Here is an 18,189-nt window from a genome sequence, read left to right on the forward strand (position 1 = left end):
GAGAGAGTCCTGATGCTGTGCCAGCACTGCTCAGCAGCAGACACAACGCCGGTGTGATCCCACTGCTGTTCTAGCTCCAAGTGCAAAGTGCAGCACTGTATGGGCTGCTGCAGGGAAAGTTGACATCCCAGCCAGACCCAGTACAGGATATCACAGAGCAGAGGCACGGTGTGAGCAGACTGGAGGATGGGCAGCTTTGGGACAGAGCACCACAGTGATCATACTAATCAAGGCTGTTAAAGTAAATCTAAAGTTTCACAGCCCTCTTTTTATGCCACAACCGTAGTGAGACTTGCAGTAATCAAATCAACTTTTTCTTACCTCACCTGGCAGCAATCACAAGCAGTTTACTTTAATAATAAATATCAAAAATGGCGTTAAAATAAATGACTGTAATTACAGGGGAAAAGAGTCTGTTGTGGTACTGAATGTTTGTTCGTAGTCAGTTCTTTACAAAGGAGTTTTTCATTTTACAAGCAGAAGGATGTTTTTTATAATGTCTCCCTCCCCCTGTGCTCCCTGAGAGCTAAAAAATTACACATGAACTATTTGGTGCCCCTGACATAACTGTGAGACATTGGATTTCTGCAGGTTGTCAGTGTTGCATGAGGCAAAAAAGTAGAATCCAAGCCATTCTTTCAAGTTTTTATTTGGTCATAATACCAACAGGTTTATGGACTTGTTTTTGTCGTTAGTGGGAACAGGCACTTTTTTTTTTTTGAGTGTGTTTCATAACTGAATGATCCTTTAAGGCTGGGAAATTGCATTAAGATCAGAAAAAAAAAAGAAAAAGGAAGGATTTTTCTCTAAGGCACTGCCATATGTCTTTCCAGGTGGAAATACAACAGGGTGCAGTAAGGCAAGGATTGTGGAGGGACCCTGTTGTGCATGGCTGCTGGAAAGCATATGGTGCAATAATATTCCAGCTCTGACTGTGAATTTTCCTTCTTGCCTTGTCTGGCAAATACGATTATTTCTAACGTATACTCAAAAATTCTGTTTGTGCCTAGGAAGAGAGTGCTTCTCCATCACCGGAACTCTCTACTAGATCAGGTCCTACCTCAGAGAGAAACTCAGAAGAAACAGAGAAGAGGTATGAAAAATGCCTTAAGTAATTGACTGAACCTGCTTTATAATGTAGAAGAGGTTATAGAGGGTTGTATTTCAGTGGCCTAACTAGACATTTTAGGATGCTGGATTTCCAGGAGAAGGAATCTCTCTCCATCTTGACATGGTATCTGCTCCAAAGAAAAATCGTGCTGGTCTTCAGCCAGTTTTTGCACCCCTGCAGTAATGCTGAGCTGCAGTTGGCTTGGTATCAGGGCTCCCTTCCGATGCTAGAAGGGCACTGCATGGAAAGTACTGCGTTCAGAATATATTATTGCTTAACTTTCTCAGGGTGCTCTTCAGGGCACAATGCTGGAGAAGTGTTAATAAAACCCAAGCTCCTGTCTTCATGCTTGGCCCGGCATGTCTAGGACTGCACGGAGCTTCACATCTTGCAGGCCTTCACTTCCTGGAGCTTCCTGAAATGCTTCACACTTATGTGTAATCAGAGATTATAATGAAAAATAGAAGTTGTTATATTTGTGTCAGTATCACCTTTCAGTATTGGTCAGTGTACACTATAGCTTCTGAGTTGCTTGTGGCTTCTGAGGAAAATGGCATAAATCTCTAGCACTTGGCAGTTTTGAAATATGAAGCCCATGCAGGGCATTTTGTCTGTAATCATAAGCAGCTTAATGACTGGCTTCTATTCTGCAACTGGAGGGGGATTTAACATCTCCTAAAATATATTATTATCTCTAAAGCTGTGATCTCTACCATAACTGTGGGTATGTATTCTGTATTGTCCAATCCTTTTTCAAAATCCTATTAGGCTTTTGACCTCCATGATTTCTATCTGCATAAAATCCCTTAGAGCAGGAATTAACCCCTTACAGAGTTCCGTGTACATTACCACTGGGAGCATTTCTATGCTGCGGGCGTTCTGCATTGTGGTGCTGAAATGGTTAGCAATCTGAATCTGTGCTTTTCTGCCAGCATGGCAGAAAGGAAGCTGGGGACAAATATATGGGTGAGGCTGTCACCTGCCACCTTTGCAGTGTAGTTGTAGTACAGTTGTTAAGTAACAGAACTGAGATACGGAGTTGTCCACTATGTTCCTAAAACTAGTTCTCTTTCTCTTTTGGCCTTTACCTTTCCTATTAATCTCCTTTCCCCCAGAGGCTGAAGATGCAAACTAACTCAAACTCATGCACAATGGATGCAGAATAAATATTGCAGATTCTGTTGTAAAGTGTACCTGAGTTGTACCTTCCAGGCAGTGACTTGGGAGCATCACCCCCATGTGAGCTGGCAGTTGCACTCACAGCATTTCTGGGTTTATTTACCCATCTGCAGTGCTGTTGTTGATACCTGTATGTACAGGTTGAATGAACAAGGCATCATCATAATTGCTGTGCTCTTATGCTAGGTGAAATACTTTCTCTTACTTTACAAATACTGAGCAGAGCTGGCCATGTTTATAGGAATGCCATTTGTGACATAACAAAATGACACTGGTGTCTTGTTTACCTATCAAGTGCATGCTCTTGCATTTTCCTTCTGCTAGGGTGTAATTTTATTGCATGCTGTATTTTAATATTTTTCCCTATAGTCAGCGCACTGCTCCACAAGAACAAAAGAAGGCATCAAGGTTTTGTAACCGCAATAGTAAACACTGTTATGGTGAAAATAGTATTCCTTAAAAGCTGTAGGATGTCATCTCGTCCATACACATACACAGCAGATCCCTTCAGCAGCCCGTGCCTGCACTTTTATAGCATTTTCAACATCGTCTTTCAACTTGCGTTGCTTCTTTGAGGGCCATCTGTCTGTGAATAATCGTTCTTGAGATACTTAGTCTGAACACATCCTTTCTCCTTGATTGCTTGGATCTGATGAAAACCCTTTTCATTTTACTGATGTTTCTGTGAGGGGAACCAAAATTTTGAAAAAAAACAAAACAAAACAAAAAAACAGAGATGTCTCCTTAAGGACTTTATAAACCCTCCTGTTCGACTCCTGTTACCTCACTGTTATCCGGTGGTGGTGGGAATTAAAGGATGAAGTCATGTTTCTGGTAAGTGTGAACACAGTAAGGAGTAAAAGCAAAGGGCAATACATATGTAGCAAACATTCACAGTTCTACCAAAACCCAACTCTTTGAGAAATTTTTCAGAAACATTGCTGTGAGCTGTAGAGCTCTGAGGTGAGTTTATTGTGGGGCCTGGGCTACTGGGAGCTCCTTATGAGCACTACCTCTACTCTGTCAAGTAGATGATAGGGTGGAAGAGACTCATTTTTATTGCCCCATTTCTTTATTTTTTATTTTTTTCAGTGGGATTCCTGCAAATGTGTCCGGTGTGGGAGTTTCAGGTTACCAATGGAGAAGTTGGAGGTCACACGTTTCACTGTACTAGAGTCCAAATTCAGTGGTGGTGTATCTTAAACAGTGAGTTTCCCAGAACTTGGGAAAGGCATCTGCTAAGCAGGAATGTCAAATGAACTGATACATAAGGTATGACAGAATTACGACAATCACAAGTTGTGCTAGAAACAGAAAAGACCCGCAGTGCAACTTCTCACCCATTGTCTTATTTTTGAATGTACCTGACCAGGCTGGTATGATTATCCAGCTTTAAAACTTCAGAGATGATTTGAGGTGTAAAATGTGATGGAGAGCTGATAAGGCAGATGTCATCAACAGTCTGTTTTTGTTGTGCAGCCTTACTGCAGATCTACCTGGAGGCTCTCAGCAGGAGCAAAAGGCTGCTTTGTGCTGTCTGTTAAACAGTACCAGGCAGTCCTGGCCTCAATTAGCTGTTAATCTAATCGTCCTAATTCTGCACATTTAAACCTGTTTTGCACTACTACTGTGTTTGTGTGAATGGCCCCAGGCAGGTCAGTGTTTGAGTCAAGTTACTCATGAGACTGTTTGCAGGATCAACGTGTAGATTAAGTGTTTAATTTAAAATTAAACAGGAAAGAAGCATTCCCCCCACCCTTTTCTTTCCTTTCTGTAGTCATAACTATTAAAAAGTTGCATTGATTGAGAACCTTACAGTTAGAATTTTGTTCACATTTTACAACAAATAAACCTCTTCAGAGACAGACTAAATGCTTCTTTTAGTTTCAAAAATAAAGCTTGTTAGTAGAATTACTCTTCAGGGATGTGTTACTGACTCCAGGGGATTTTCATGTCACTAGGGCAACTGAGAGAGCTGTTTACAGCAACGGCAAGGGTTTAGCTCAAGGGAGAAGCTTCCCCCAACACAAACAGTTGTTTTTGTCACATCAGACAGAAGAAAAGATGCAAAAGGAACAGCTTACAATGCGCAGAGTGAATAGAAAAGGCAAGAAGAAAAAGGAAGCACTAGTAAGAGAGGGGCGGCAGAGATCTACTTTGTGTTATCAAAAGCAGGGGGGGAGCTGCCCTGCAGGACAGCCCTGTGCTGCTGCTTCCCTGCAAATGTTCCTTGCAGAGCCGTGAGCACGGGAGGGTTTTCCAGCCCACTATGCAAGAGCCAAGGCAGGGGGTGGGTTTCGTGGGCTGGGCTGAAATTTGACATCAGGAGGAAACTGGAACCTGGCATTGGTGGAAGCTGCCTGTGATGCAGAGGTGAAGGCTGGATCTGGCTTGGTGCTTAGGGGAGGTGAGAGCAGGGGACAGGCAGATATGCAAAGAGCCAAAGAAGCAGGAGCCCGTCTGTAGCTGAGGAGGAGAAACAGACAGAAAGGGACAGTCTGGCACCATAGGAGGGCAGCCCCAGCATGTGTAAAAGGTAAATAAGTAATCGTGGTGAAACGAGGGACAGTTTGATTTGAGAACACCTGGTTGCTGCTGCTGTCCTGGTCTGGCTGGATTTCTTGCAGCTAATAACGTGCTGTAGAGCAAACAGCGTGTTTCTGATACATTTCTGCAAACCTTTACAGCAAATCTGGATTCATGGTCATCTGATTAATCTCGAGGCTTTGTTTAAAAAAATGTGAATCAACTTCAAAAACGAAAAAAATAGTTCTCTGTTTTATTTTTTTTAGAGTAAAATACATCTGCAAGAAGAGAGTTCAGAGGCAGGCTCAGCACCTCTGTGAGACTCATGCATGCTACGGAAGGGGGGATTACAAGCAAAAGATCACTTGCAATCAGATACTTCATGTGTGTTTTAGATTGTTTCCTTTAGATGTGTTGGTGAGCTGCTAACACCTGCACTGAACTTTTAGTAGCCAAAAGTATTGGAGTATTTAACTAACTCTAATAGTAGTTTCGTATGTTAAGAGAATGGTGTGGAATTATAGCAGTAGGAAATAAAGAGGGATCATAATGGAAACCAACTGTGTGATGAAGTGTAAACAAATCAGAAGTCAAATTAAGTCCTATTAAATCTGACTCAGATATGATTTGCCTCAACTTGACTTCTCTGGGGTTGCAGTGTGTTTTTTTTTTCTGTATGCTATCTAAATAGTATATGAGCATTGTGCAGATGCTGCCAAGTTAATCAGATGAATAGTCCTTTGAGCACAAGCAGGAGTTTTAGGGATGAGTGATCAGGACGTTTGTTGAGGCTGCAGGTCAGATGGGACCCCATTAAACTAAAGAGCAGTGCAAATTATCCAGTGTGCAGATAGGAATGGGAGGAGGGATGAAACTGTTTTAGCAGTGTAACCTGATAAATGTAATACTGGCTGTGCCCTTGAAGAAAGAAATTCAACATCTTATTTCCTGTTTCCACGTAAATCTCGTATCTAGGATCTAGTACCGGCTAGCCACCAATTGGTTGAGAGATTACAATTACAAATCTTTCTGTCACGTCCAGGGGAAGCTGCTAGCTGCATTGCACCTCCCTGACATTACATGCTCTAGTTGCATGTGATGTTTTTAAGAGTGCTAACACCACAGAAAAGAGAAAAAGGCAGATGCCAGGACTTTCAAAAATGATGGGCCAGGACTTCCCAGCTAAACTGCAACAGAGAAAACACAGCTTGTTTCTTTTTGCCCTTGTTTCATGGGCAAAGAAGAATCCTTAGATATTCCTGCGGGAGGGCAGAAACCACAGGCACGGTCTCCAGTAGCTACAATTAATTGCTCTATGGAGGGATGATACATCACTGGTGTCCTGCTGCAGCTTTGCTTTAAAGCACTAACTGACTCTCCAGCCAGCCGTCAGCCCTGTGCTATGCACTTCTTTGCACCCTGGCTCTAGGCAGAAGGACAGGACGCTTATGTACTTAATAACCACCTTCTCAAAAAACCTTTTCACAGTTGCATCATACTGAGGTATGTGACAGAGCAATTAGATGTATTTTTTGAGATTGAGGGGAACCTAACAGGTTGATTTATTTATTTTTTTTCCCAGAGTTGATCCGAATTCTGTAATGGGCTCAGCCAAAATAGCTTGGTTTTGGATCAGTGTATAGAAGCACCTAAACCATTCCTAGAGTAATTATAAGAGTATTTCTAAAGCTTGTGAATACACAAATGTATCGTGTTTTTGAAAGACTGCAGGTGTTTTTCTCTAAGGTATTTAAGGACTACAGGTATATTTGACCATCAGTGTTGGCACCCTTCAGAACTACATTCTTACAGGGTGTGCAAAGAAAACATCTGCTTTTGCAAAGGGATTTTGTTCTTGGCTGTTATTTTTGGCCGCTTACTGTAATATTAACTTATTTTTAGAAGCCCACCTCATACCTCAGGCACAAGTGTGTGTTTCTGAAGTATTGAAAAACAGCAGCATTTTCCTGTCATGGGAAGTGAGAAAATGGGAAGAGTTAGCATTGGCATTTATACAGCATCTCTTCTTGAAGAACTTTGCAAATACTAAATTGCCCCAGATGCAGGCAATATTCACTAAAAGCCTGTGTGGTATTTGCTGATCTATCACCCGTGGCACTGAATGTGGTGCAGGAGGCACAGCCAGGAATCTCTGACATCCAGGATATCCGTGGGAAGGGCGACTTGGAAAAATGGAAAAGGATCCATCAGTCTACATCATTAAATAGCTCAGCTCTTCATTTGTTGACCCATAGGCATGACTTATTCTGCACGATACTTGGGAAAACATGCCTGAATAAAGGAACAACCTTAAGTTGTTGCAGGGTTGCCGGAGAGCTTTTAGAGCTGAAGTCTAACTGTCCAGAGCTCTGGCAATTGGATCAGTACAGCACTGGGGCTATAGACAGTATTGCCATAGGATTTAATCTGAACAGCCCCTTTCTATTGAACTCTGGGAGTGTCAGTTTGCTAATTTTACCCCTAGCACCTTTTCATGCCAGCTTTTACTTGGAAATCATTTTAAAATTTGGGATGCAGGAAGCTTATTAGGTCACTGAAAGTGACAGAAGAGAGCTGTCAGTCAATAGTTCATCACTGGGAAAGAGAGTGCCAGGGGTGCTGTGGTCAGGTGAGTTGTTCTAATGGGATTCAGTGTCACAGACCAAGAAAATGACTTCTTATTGCATTAGCTTACCATCATCAGGTATAACCCTGAGCATTCATTTATCAACTTTCCAATGATTACCCAAGGAATAAGGATGCGTTTGTTGTACAAACCACTCAAGAGTGCAATTCTTACTCTTTGGATATTAAGACGAGGAAAGATTGTTGTAAACCATTTAAATTTAGTGTTTATAACTGTCATTAAAATCTCCATGAGGTAATCTAGCTTTAATTAATACAAGAAAAAGAGCTTACTAAAAATCTCACTATGTTTCTCTGGGTCTCACTAGAAAAAACGAGGAGTTTTTAGTTTTCATTTTCAAGAAAAGAAAGAAGTAGAGCCTCTGAATTGAAATCTTACCCCTCTGCCTTTACCCTCTAATACAGTATTTCTGAACTCTTAGCTGCTTGTATAGTTTGAGCAAAATGCCTCTTATTGGGCCTATAGCATGGGGCAAATCAGCAGTCCTGACTGTTGAACTCAGTTATATAGATCCTGACTCAAGATCTGAGAAAGAAAGAGCTGCTGGCCTGTTCTTTACGGGCAACGTGAGAATTCTGTGCTCAGTTAGCAGCTGCTTTGTTGTTGCTTTTATCTGCTTTGTTGTTTGTTGTTTTTTCTGCTTTGTTGTTGCTTTTATCAATATCCTGTGATTACACACGTAAAACTCATGTTGGTCGTTGCTGCAGGGGCTGTATGTTCCGTGTGGTCTCCTGGTATGCTTTTGGTGTTACGTAGTTCCTGACCTAGTAACTGCTGTCTCCTGTTGTAAAGCAATTTCTTATTTTTCAACCTTGCTTTTTAGTTAATTTTAAATTTTCATTACTTTAAATATTTCATCTCAAACGTATTTTTCAGTATTCTGGGAAGGGGCTTGCATCTGTCAATATTCTTTCCTTGCTTGAGTGACGTTTCTGACGGTTCTGACGCTTCTCCTGTGCAACAGCCTGTTCTGGAAAGAAAAAGTACCATTCAGTTTTAGTGGATATCACTTTGTGTGCTTACTGACATAAAGACATGCACACACATACAAAGAACCTTGAATTCAATGGATATCTAATTTCTGGAAATAAGACTAGAGTCAACAGATTTTTTTAGCACGGGCAACTTCCCATGCCTGCAGATGAAATGGATGTGGATATGCTTGCCAGTTTCACAGCTAATAATAAAAATACCAAGTTCAAAGAGCTGATTCAAAGTATTGTAGACATCCATCCCACCACACCTCAATGGATCGCGTTTGCCAGAAGTTTTTCCTCTTTAGGATGAGACCCCAAAATACTGCATCTTATGCTCTGGAATTAAAATCACCCGACAAACAGGAATATTGTTTCTTTCAAACAATACGAGCTCAGCAAAGCTGATATGGCTCCTACCTGCTCTTCTTCTAACGTACTGACATCTTGAGAGGTATTATTAATTATGGAAATGAATCCCATCTGCAATGCTTTTCATTATGCAAGAAAAAAAAAGGGGTTGAGTTAAGGGTGAAAGCAAAATTATTGTCATTGTAGACCTTGGGACTCATTAGATTTTCTGGGTCACTTAAATTATTTTTATATATTTTTTCCACCATTGATTCATTTGTGGCAGCACTGCCTAGAAAGAGAGGAAAGAAAATCTGCCCTGCAACGTATTACGGAAGTTCTGTAGAGTTTCAGAGCATACTTATTAAATAAAAAATACACGTATTTATTAAACTTCTTGGAGCATTCATTCAAACATTGCAAGAGGCTGCTAGGCAAGATTGTGGAGTCTCAGTTCTTAGAGATACTCAAAATTTTGCTGGAGAATGTCTAAGCACCCTGATATAATTTCAGACTATGCCTAGTTCTGGGGGGTGAGTTGGACCAGAGGACGTCAGGAATTTCCTTCCATCCTAAATGAATCAGTGATTGTATGAATTTTGGGCTCTATGAATGGCAGTTTCAATCCCAGTTTAGCTGAGGAACCTCACAGCTGAAGTTGAATAGTTGAGTCACCCTGATCTTAGTTGCCATTATGCATTTAAAGAGTATTTGGCCAGTATTGGTGCTCATAGTGTCCTTCTGGGTTCACCACTAATTCCATAAAGCTTCCTCAGCTTAATACCTCTCCTTTCTCCCTGGCATTGCTGAGTGACGATGAAGTTTTAAATGCTGATATTTAGATGAAATGATTGTCGTCTTGGTTTCTCTCCTTACCAATAATAACTGGAATGCTCTTTGAAAAAGGAAGGAAGCAAAAACAGACACGAGAGGGAAGGAAGGCAGTTTGGGTGAGTGATACCATCATCCGTACATTGGGTGTAACCTTTGGTGTTGTCGATGCTCTGCCACTTCCACCTGACAGGGTCTTGAGGAAGTCACTCTGTTTCTGGATGCTGCCTGTGGCTTGGGGACAGAGCTTTCTAAGATGAATCTCTGCTGTGGGCATCAGGTACCAGGACTGAGCGCTGCCCAGCCACCAGGCTACAAAGACGGAGGAAGGCTGAGGTGCACGTAGCAATGTAGGAGCCCACGATGTAGGAGCCACGATGATTCCCTAGGGCTGTATGCCTGCTCTTCTGCATCACTGTGTACACTCAGGGTGCCTTACTGCGGTAGTGAGCAGAAATGAAAGTAGATGCAGAGGTGTCAGCAGAAGTGAATCAGGCCCTGTGCACCTCTCACTCAGTAAGCCAGTGAGCTATGGCTCAGGAGTGTCCACAGGCCTTTATGTATCATTTGTGGCGAGCTTTGAACTCAGTCCTAAAACTGGGAATAATCTCTCTTAGTTTTAGTTGTTAACCAGGCTTTTATCTCTAGTCTAAGCTAGTCATTTACATGCTTTCTGTAGTCAGTGAGAGAGAGAAGCACACACACCGGTTAATTTGCCTATCCACACTAAAAAGCAATGGAATTTTTGGAGAAGCCTGTTTTCATCTGCTGGCCACAGCAGGACTCTGGGTGAACAGCTTTTCTAGAGGCCTTTTGTTGAGAGAGCTAACACTTACTTAAATGAATTCTGCATTTTATGGACCACACACACGTTCTGAGCAGGCCTGTATCAAGAGCCTGTGCACATTTCCTCCAGAAGGAAAGCTAGATTTATTTATTTTTTAATTCATAAATAGCACAATATAGATCTTTAATTAGGTGTATATGTAATTAATGCTATCAAAAATTCGCATTAATTGGACTTCCTATATGCCACCTTTAATATAATGTGCTTTTCCTTCTCTTTGTAGGATATAACACCCAGAAATTTTAGTTTCTGTTAACTGCAGTAAACAGAGCAAAGTCCCACTGGCAGAGCAGTGCCGGCACTCTGGAAGTTGGACATGTAAGACAAGGACATTTGGATCATGAACTTTAGGAGCAAACTTCATTTTATGCAATTCTTTTTGTTGGAAGGCTATCTGATAATCTGGTTTATTATTTCCACTTATTTGAGTGAACAGACATTGTGTTACTATTCTGTGTTAAGAATTATCCTTATAAATTAAAAATAGGGCTTGTAGTTATTCGATGTGTGGGATGTTCATTTGCTCCAGGGAAACCATTAAGGTAGCATTTGAAGAGCTTAAATGGGAAGATCTGTTAAAGCAGAGTTGGAGGCAGAATCTCTTACAAAAGCCTCTGAGAGTGACTGGGTAACCCTAACCATTAACTGGGTCTGAGGTGGAGTTACCATTAGTGAACGACCTAAGAAGTGATCCTAAGGGTATGCGGAGTGTAATATTAGGTAATATTAGGGATGTGACATGTGGTGTTTTCAGCCTGCGTAATACTTTAATCCTCAGACCGACTATCCTAAAACCATCAGCTGTGGTTAATCGAGAATGCTTACAGCATGGATTTAAGTGTTCGGTTCACTACTTTTTGGGATGGAGGAATCGAATTTTGCTCCTGAGTGCACTGCTTTCCTCTGTATTTGTGAAGGTAGAACTCAGTTCATGATTTGGATCTTCCCCTGCCTGCAGGCCATATGAAAAATTATGTTTGACTTATAAAGTGAGACTCACTTGCTGTAAGCTCTTTAGTTTTCCCTCTGGACATTTGCTAGTCTGTAATAAGAAAATTAATTTTTAAGTGTTTTAAAATGTGTTTTCAATGCATTTTTAAGAGAGCTGGGCAGAGCTGAGTCACTGTTCCTAACCTAGCCCTATGCTGGAGCCATTTCATCTGATGTGGGATATTGCAGTCTGGCTGATTCGCTGCCATTTGCAGGCACTTCTGACTTCCAGGTTATCCTCCAATTTCTCTCACCTTCTCCACAAGCTTTCCTTACGCAGGACAGCAGGGATCGATCTGGGCTTCTAGTTTAAGCCCTCCTGGAGACAGGAGGGCAAGCAGTGGTATGTGTGCTGAGCAGCATGGTTTCATTATCATAGTCCTTAGCACAGGAGAGCTACAGCTCTTTGCAAACTAACTGGTGTGGTGATGCTCAGCACCCATTCTGAATTAGACTAACTCTTTTCTTGAGGCTGGCAGGAGCTGATGAAGTGTCAAGATAGGCAGAGTCCTTGTTGCTGAAGAGTTTATTCCTTTTCAGTTCATGGCTTTAGACTTAAAAAAATAAATCTAACATTTGTTATTTTATTGTCCTTCTGAGAACCTGCTCTCTGAAACCCATGGATATTATTTTGCCTGAACATCACACTGTAAAACATACAACAATTTCTGTCCTTAAGAGTGACCTTTTAATGTCAGGAGCACAAAGCTAGCAATCAGATGCCATTAACAGCCTTCTGCTGGATTAATGGCCAGCAAAATCTGGTGATGGTGCCTGGAGCATTCTAGCCTGGCTGCTGTGATTCTGCACATAATTGCCCGTGAGCAGCTACACAACACGCAGCAAAGCTGCTCGGCCATGGCATCATGCAGTGCACCCACGTCCCTCCCCACCTGTGGCCTGCTGAAGGCAAGGGGCACACGGGGAGGTTGGTGACACTCCTGGATGGCTCTCAGACTTGTCCTGTCTGCTGCATGGCACGTCTTTATCCTCCTGCCTGCTGGATCAGACTGGTTTTGAGGGAAAATCAGACTGTGCTGTGAGAAAACAGGGAGAGGCGTGATGTAATGTTAATGTTGTCCAGAGATTTCAGCAGGGCTTGCTTGAGAACGCCACAGGTGCCTTATTCAGGCCACCATTTTGCAAATGCTTTCAGCTGACAAAAGCCAGCACAGCGACCAAAAGGAGGAGTCCCTCCTCACTCCCCCTTATCCCTCTTCCCTGCTCCTGCCTAGCATCCCCCCTCCTCTTTTTGGGAAATATTTGCTTGTGTGCAGGATCTGGACTGGGAAGCTGATCCATGTGAAAACTAACCTTTTAAATTCTTTTTTTTTCTGCTGGGTTTATTTTAAGCTGGATTACCTCTCTGATTCTCACCACACATCTGTGCGAATACTGATGCCCTCAAAGGGAAGGAGCAGTGCCACAGCACCGACAGGGAGCTGGGAGCAGGACAGGTTTGCTTTTTCTCTTGGTAGTAGCTGCTTTGACCAGGTTGAAGGGCTTGTAATACTCCAGCTTCATGTTATCTTCAGAACATTAAAACTGTTCTGTCCTGGCACACCATGAACACTTCCACAAAATAATCCAATCTGGAACAAATAGCTGGAAACTTATGAAAACGTGTTATTTTCTTAATTAGGACCTCTTAGACCAGATGCTGTACTTCATAAGTGCCTATGCAGATGTAGGAGAGTTAAAAGAAGGCCAAACCCCTTTCTGTACCAAAGATGATATAATTTAGTCTCTTCCAGAATCAGAGGATGCTGTGTTGCCTGGGGTAGTACGTGAACAGTAACACAGTGCACGGTCCAGGCTGCGGCTGCAGAAGATGTGAGGGGAGGAGAAAAGGCCTTTGACAGCCTCCCTTGGCTGCAAGGCAGAGGTCGGAGAGGGGAAGGGAGCTGTTGTACTTTGGATGTTCGTCTTGTCACAATTTGTTTAGTGAAAAAGCAGAAACATTTCCCAAAGCTTCTTTGCCGGGCTCTGGGCACATCTGTTATATATTCAGAAGTGGAGCTAAAATAACACTGGGGAAAAAATTAACTCCCTAACGTCAGGCGTGGAGAAGGAATGATATCTGGTTTTGGCTCTCAGTTTTGTAAGGGAGAATATTTCAGCCCCCAGCACATCCCTGAAGAGTTTCCCAGTAGCACTTTCAGGAGGTTATCGTGGATGCCCTGCAGATGGGGTCTGGATGACTCTGGGGGTGCCACAACACCCAGCTCTGTGCCAACGTAGCTCAGCATTCACACACATGGCATTTTCAGGGGGAAATGCAGATTTTTAGCAGAGACAGTCTGGGTAGGACTAATGAAGATCCCAATTACCTTCCTTCTTGTCATCAAGCATCCATGAAGCTGGATCCCAAGCAAAGTCAGGACACTTGGGGTCTGAAGTGCCAAAAGAGCTTTGACAAAGTCTGGAATGGGGATGGGAGTAGGGAAAACATGACGCCCCCCCCGCGGAGCCAAGCAAAAACTCGAGCTCTGCACTAAAAAATGTCTCCTAAGGAACAAAATCTCTCTTCTGTGCTTGCTGCCAATTCCACTTGATTAATCAGGTATTTTCCTCCACTCCATTCCTAACAGCGTATTTTCCCAAAATTGATTTTAATCTTGCTGCAGATGATTCATTGCCTGCAAGACTGCAACTGCTCCAAAAAGTTAGAACATTTTGCCTACAGAAACTAGTAAAATTATTGTTGGAGAGCCATAAATACCTTTTAGAGTCATCAGCCCTACAAAGGTATTTGTTTTAAAAGTAATCAAAAGTGTTTCCTCCTGGGGAAAAAAAAAAAAAAAAAAAAAAGGGTGGTGGTGGTGCTGGGCTGATTTTGCTGCTGTGGAGCTGATTGAAGTTGTCCAGCTGAAGTCTGTTAGATGGTTTCAAACCAGGGGGCACTTAGGTGCAATAAACCTGTTTCCCATAGCTCCCCCACCTCTGGAGAGACAGCTGCAGCAGTAAGTCTTACTCTGGGGAAAACACACATTTTGTAACAGCTTCCCATCCCCCAGCCAGATGGGATCAGGCTGAGGCAGCTGCAGTCCAGGTCCCGTAGGAAATGGTACAAAAAAGTGCAATTAAAATAATTAGTTAATGCCTTTTTTATCCAGCTTGATCACAAATGGGGAGGGGGGAAAGCTTGAAATAACTATTCTACATATCAGTCCAATCTGATACTGGATGCTTCCCAGCACTGCTCTGAGCTGTCTCTGGGGCTTCAGAAGAGCTTGCAAGTGCTTGGTTGGTTTCTGCGTTAAAGATCTCTAGTACCAGTGGTAACAGGAGCAGCTAGAAGCTACTCTGCAGGTTAAAATGTCACTGTGCAAACAGCAGCAACAACAACAACAAAAAAGCGAGTCTGAATTAATAACGCTGTGATTCAGATTCTGCTTCCTCCCTTGGAAATCAAGATTGCCCCCATTCATTTCAGCACGTACTGGTTCTGGTGAAGCAGTAATGCAGAATTTGCCTGATGATTCAACTTTATGGGGGTTGTACGAATGGAAGACACCAGGCCAAATACGTCTCTGGCACAACTCAGTGAGATCTGGCATTTACCCAGTCATTAGCTGCTTGTTGTTCAAGGGTTTCTCTGCTAACCTTCAGATGGTGCGGCAAGCGAAGGTTTCTTTCGTAGGCATTTTAATTCCTGTCCCTGAAGTGTTTGTAGCAAATAAAGCGGCGTACCAGGAGCTGCAGCCCCAGCGAGCTGCTTGTGTTATTCCCATAGCAGGCTGGTATTCAGTCTGCAGCCAGAGACTGAAAGATAACCTAAAACCAGGGCAGGTTCTCTTAACAATCACTGATTTCACTCTTAGATTTCATCCCGGGGTCAAATTATGCAAACAGGAGTATTATTTTTTTTTTCATTTTATGTTCCTGCTGCTGTTCCCTGCCACCCCTGTGGGGGAACCTGGAGGTCAGGTGTCTTAGCAAACGGCACGAACGTAAGGGGGTGTTGAATAATCCATGCCTCAGGTCATGCGAGGTGTTCCTATCTCTCATCCTCCTAGCAGATGACGACAGAATAGCCTATCTGAGGCAGCTTGGGGCAGCTCAGACAGTGATTCTGGGGTGTTAGTGTACAATCTGTGAAGCTGTACGATGCTTCTGGCCTTTGCACAGACCATCCGAGGAGTTCTTCAATCTCAGTAAACACCTTGTGTTGTGGTAGAGACTACGTGCTGCATAACTGGGCGTTTCCTTTGAGTAGTTTCATGTTTCTTCATTTTTGTTGCTTTTTAAATTTGTTCAGTTCTAGGACAAGTGCTATTTTAAAGCATCTGATTTTCTTTCCATTACTGTGCTATCTGGTAATGTAATTCCGCTCCTCTCCTCACCCCAGACCATTTTTGGATGTTACGGGAGGGGAGGGAATATCACAGCTCCCAGATTTTCCGTTTGACTGTGAGAGGAGGGTTAGCAAAGGGGAGCACTAGTCATGTGGACAGAACGCCAGCAGCAAAGCTGGCACGTGTTGTTTCATTCTCATGAAAGTATGTTTTATTAATTTGCTGATGATCATCTTCAGGAGATAGGAGAGAGAAAAAAGACCATAACATTTACTTGAAATCTTTGTGAAATTCTGTAGCAAAAATCAGCTTCTGTGGCAGTTTTACTGGAAGTAATGCAGGCACTTTCAGTGGGTTAAATATTAAGTGGGAAATACTTGTTTATTTAGCTTTAACTGCAGTTTGTTTTCATGCTTGGCCCTCTCACCAACTTGTAGGCATCCACCCAGATACTCAGGTACCTACGTAGATAGCTGTGACTGAGCTGGCCATCCCCAGCTCACCTTATAGTCAGGACAGAGAAGGGTATTTTTAGGATGGGGTTTATTTGGCGTAGCTTAGGAATTTACTTTAGGATGAAAAGACCTGCTAGACTCCATGGACTGTATTGACTAAATCCCATCTAAGGGGGTTTAGGTGGGCTGTAGGCACATAAACGTACAGTGGGAGCAGAATGAATCTGTGTCTAGTGCTATTAATATCTGCATTTCCTGGTTGCTACTATAGCAGGGGCTCCATGTGATACTTGTCTGTCTTAACCAGGTGATTTTGGGGTATGTAAAGCAGTTCAGGAGGGCAGCACCTAGGGAACAGAATCCAGTGCCCAGCCAGGTGGATCCTGCTCTTGCAGTCCTCAGTGACGGAGCCATGTGTTAAAAGTCAGGAAGGTATTTTTGCCGAATGCCCTAAGTGGAAAGCATCTTGCATTTGTCCTTGTTACTCCTGCAGTAACCCTGCAAGGCCAAGAAATGCTACAACTGCCAGCTCACAGATGCAGGAAGAGATGCTGAGAAGAGCAAAGATGCTCATCTGCCTGGCATATGGAGTGTAAGGTGAGGGCATAGGCGCTAGATGACCCCAACGTGCCATGCAGGGATCGCCGTTCAAGTGCTGAAAGCAGCCATGCTTTCACAGAAGTGCTGCTTTGCCTTCCCAGACCAGCTTGAAGATCTCAGCACTGCAGCACAGCTCTGCCTGAAGTCATGAAGGAAGCCTGGTGGAACACGGAGATGAGCACAAACCTCCTCCTCATTAACAAGTGATAGCTAGGGCTGTTGTCCCCCCTGGGACGAGGATAAGGACGGCTTGGCTTGTCGCCTGCTGGGACAAAACGTAGGGGAGAAAGAAAGAAAGAAAGAACTGGGTAGTTCTGCAAAAATGGCATGGTAGGGAATTGTTGATGATTTTTAATTGCATCTTTTAATATTAATAACTTATTAAAACGAATGGGGTATGAAATACTTGGAGCTGGTGTTTGAAGTCAGCTTGAATGGGTCTCATTGAATCGGAGTGTGTAACTTTTCACGAGCAGCTGGGAAGGTAATTTAAGAAGAATATGCAAGTTCCAGTGCACAGACCTGCTGTGAAGAGAGAGTGGGGATGGCAAGGAAGGGCTACACACTTGAAATGAAGTTAATGGCTTTCCTGCATGCATTAGGGAAGGGTGATGTCCTGGTTCCAGGCAGCAGCTGGTGAATTTAAGCACGTATTTAACATTCAGAGTCAAGCTCTGCTCTCCATAGGGCCAGTCAGAGCTGGCAGGGATTTACTGGGTGTGTGGCCCAGAGCAAGGTATGTATCCTTGGCAAGTTGGTGACCATCTAAACTATGTTTGCGTGCTCCAGCACACGGCGTATTGTAAAAGCACCAATTTCTGCAGTTCCAGTAAGATCATCTGCTTCATCAACTGGAAGGAGCAATACTGAGGGAAGAGGCACGTCCTTCCTTTGCCGAAAGGAGAGAGCTGCTGTGTGTAGAGACCAGAACTACAGCTTCCTTCATTTCCAAGCCAAACCTATCTGAGGCGAGGGGACAGCACCTGAACGCGAGCTGTTAGATGTTGGAGGCTGTGCCATAATTCCCTGCTGCTCTGCAAGGCCTTAGTTCTCTGTTGCTTTGTGTTTGGTAGGGTACATTTTTCCAGCTGGGAAAAGGAAATGGAGAAACGCTCGTCAGTGCAGTGTATGGGAGGGATGGCTCCAGGCCTGAAGGATGAGAAGCAAGAGGAAACAGGAACTCACAGATAGCAGCAAACTAGAAAGCGGTAAATTAAAAAGGGATAGGGGATAATTGTCATATGCTCTTTCCACGTTTCTTTAAATTTCAGTCGTCAACCTGAGAGCGTATGTTCAGTCAGTTTGTAATGACAACATGCAGCAGTATAACATATATGCTTCATAACCTCTTTGTCTTGGCCACAGGAAAAAAAAAAAAGG

The 18,189-nt window shown here is 43.1% G+C and overlaps 1 protein-coding gene across 3 annotated transcripts in view; it reads left to right on the plus strand.

Annotated features, from left to right (window-relative positions):
* ST8SIA5 (ST8 alpha-N-acetyl-neuraminide alpha-2,8-sialyltransferase 5) overlaps nucleotides 1-18,189 on the plus strand; it is a 75,302-nt gene that overhangs the window by 6,306 nt on the left and 50,807 nt on the right. For 2 of the 3 annotated variants that reach the window (XM_035310684.1, XM_035310687.1), the window contains exon 3: nucleotides 1,011-1,093. The gene's annotated coding sequence lies outside the window, so the exon portion shown is untranslated. Of the gene's footprint in view, nucleotides 1-1,010; nucleotides 1,094-4,672; nucleotides 4,827-18,189 lie in introns of those variants that run through there. The other variant, XM_035310685.1, reaches the window with a different exon arrangement.

The sequence above is a fragment of the Oxyura jamaicensis genome, chromosome Z (genome assembly GCF_011077185.1).
Source record: "Oxyura jamaicensis isolate SHBP4307 breed ruddy duck chromosome Z, BPBGC_Ojam_1.0, whole genome shotgun sequence".
NCBI lineage: Eukaryota > Metazoa > Chordata > Aves > Anseriformes > Anatidae > Oxyura > Oxyura jamaicensis.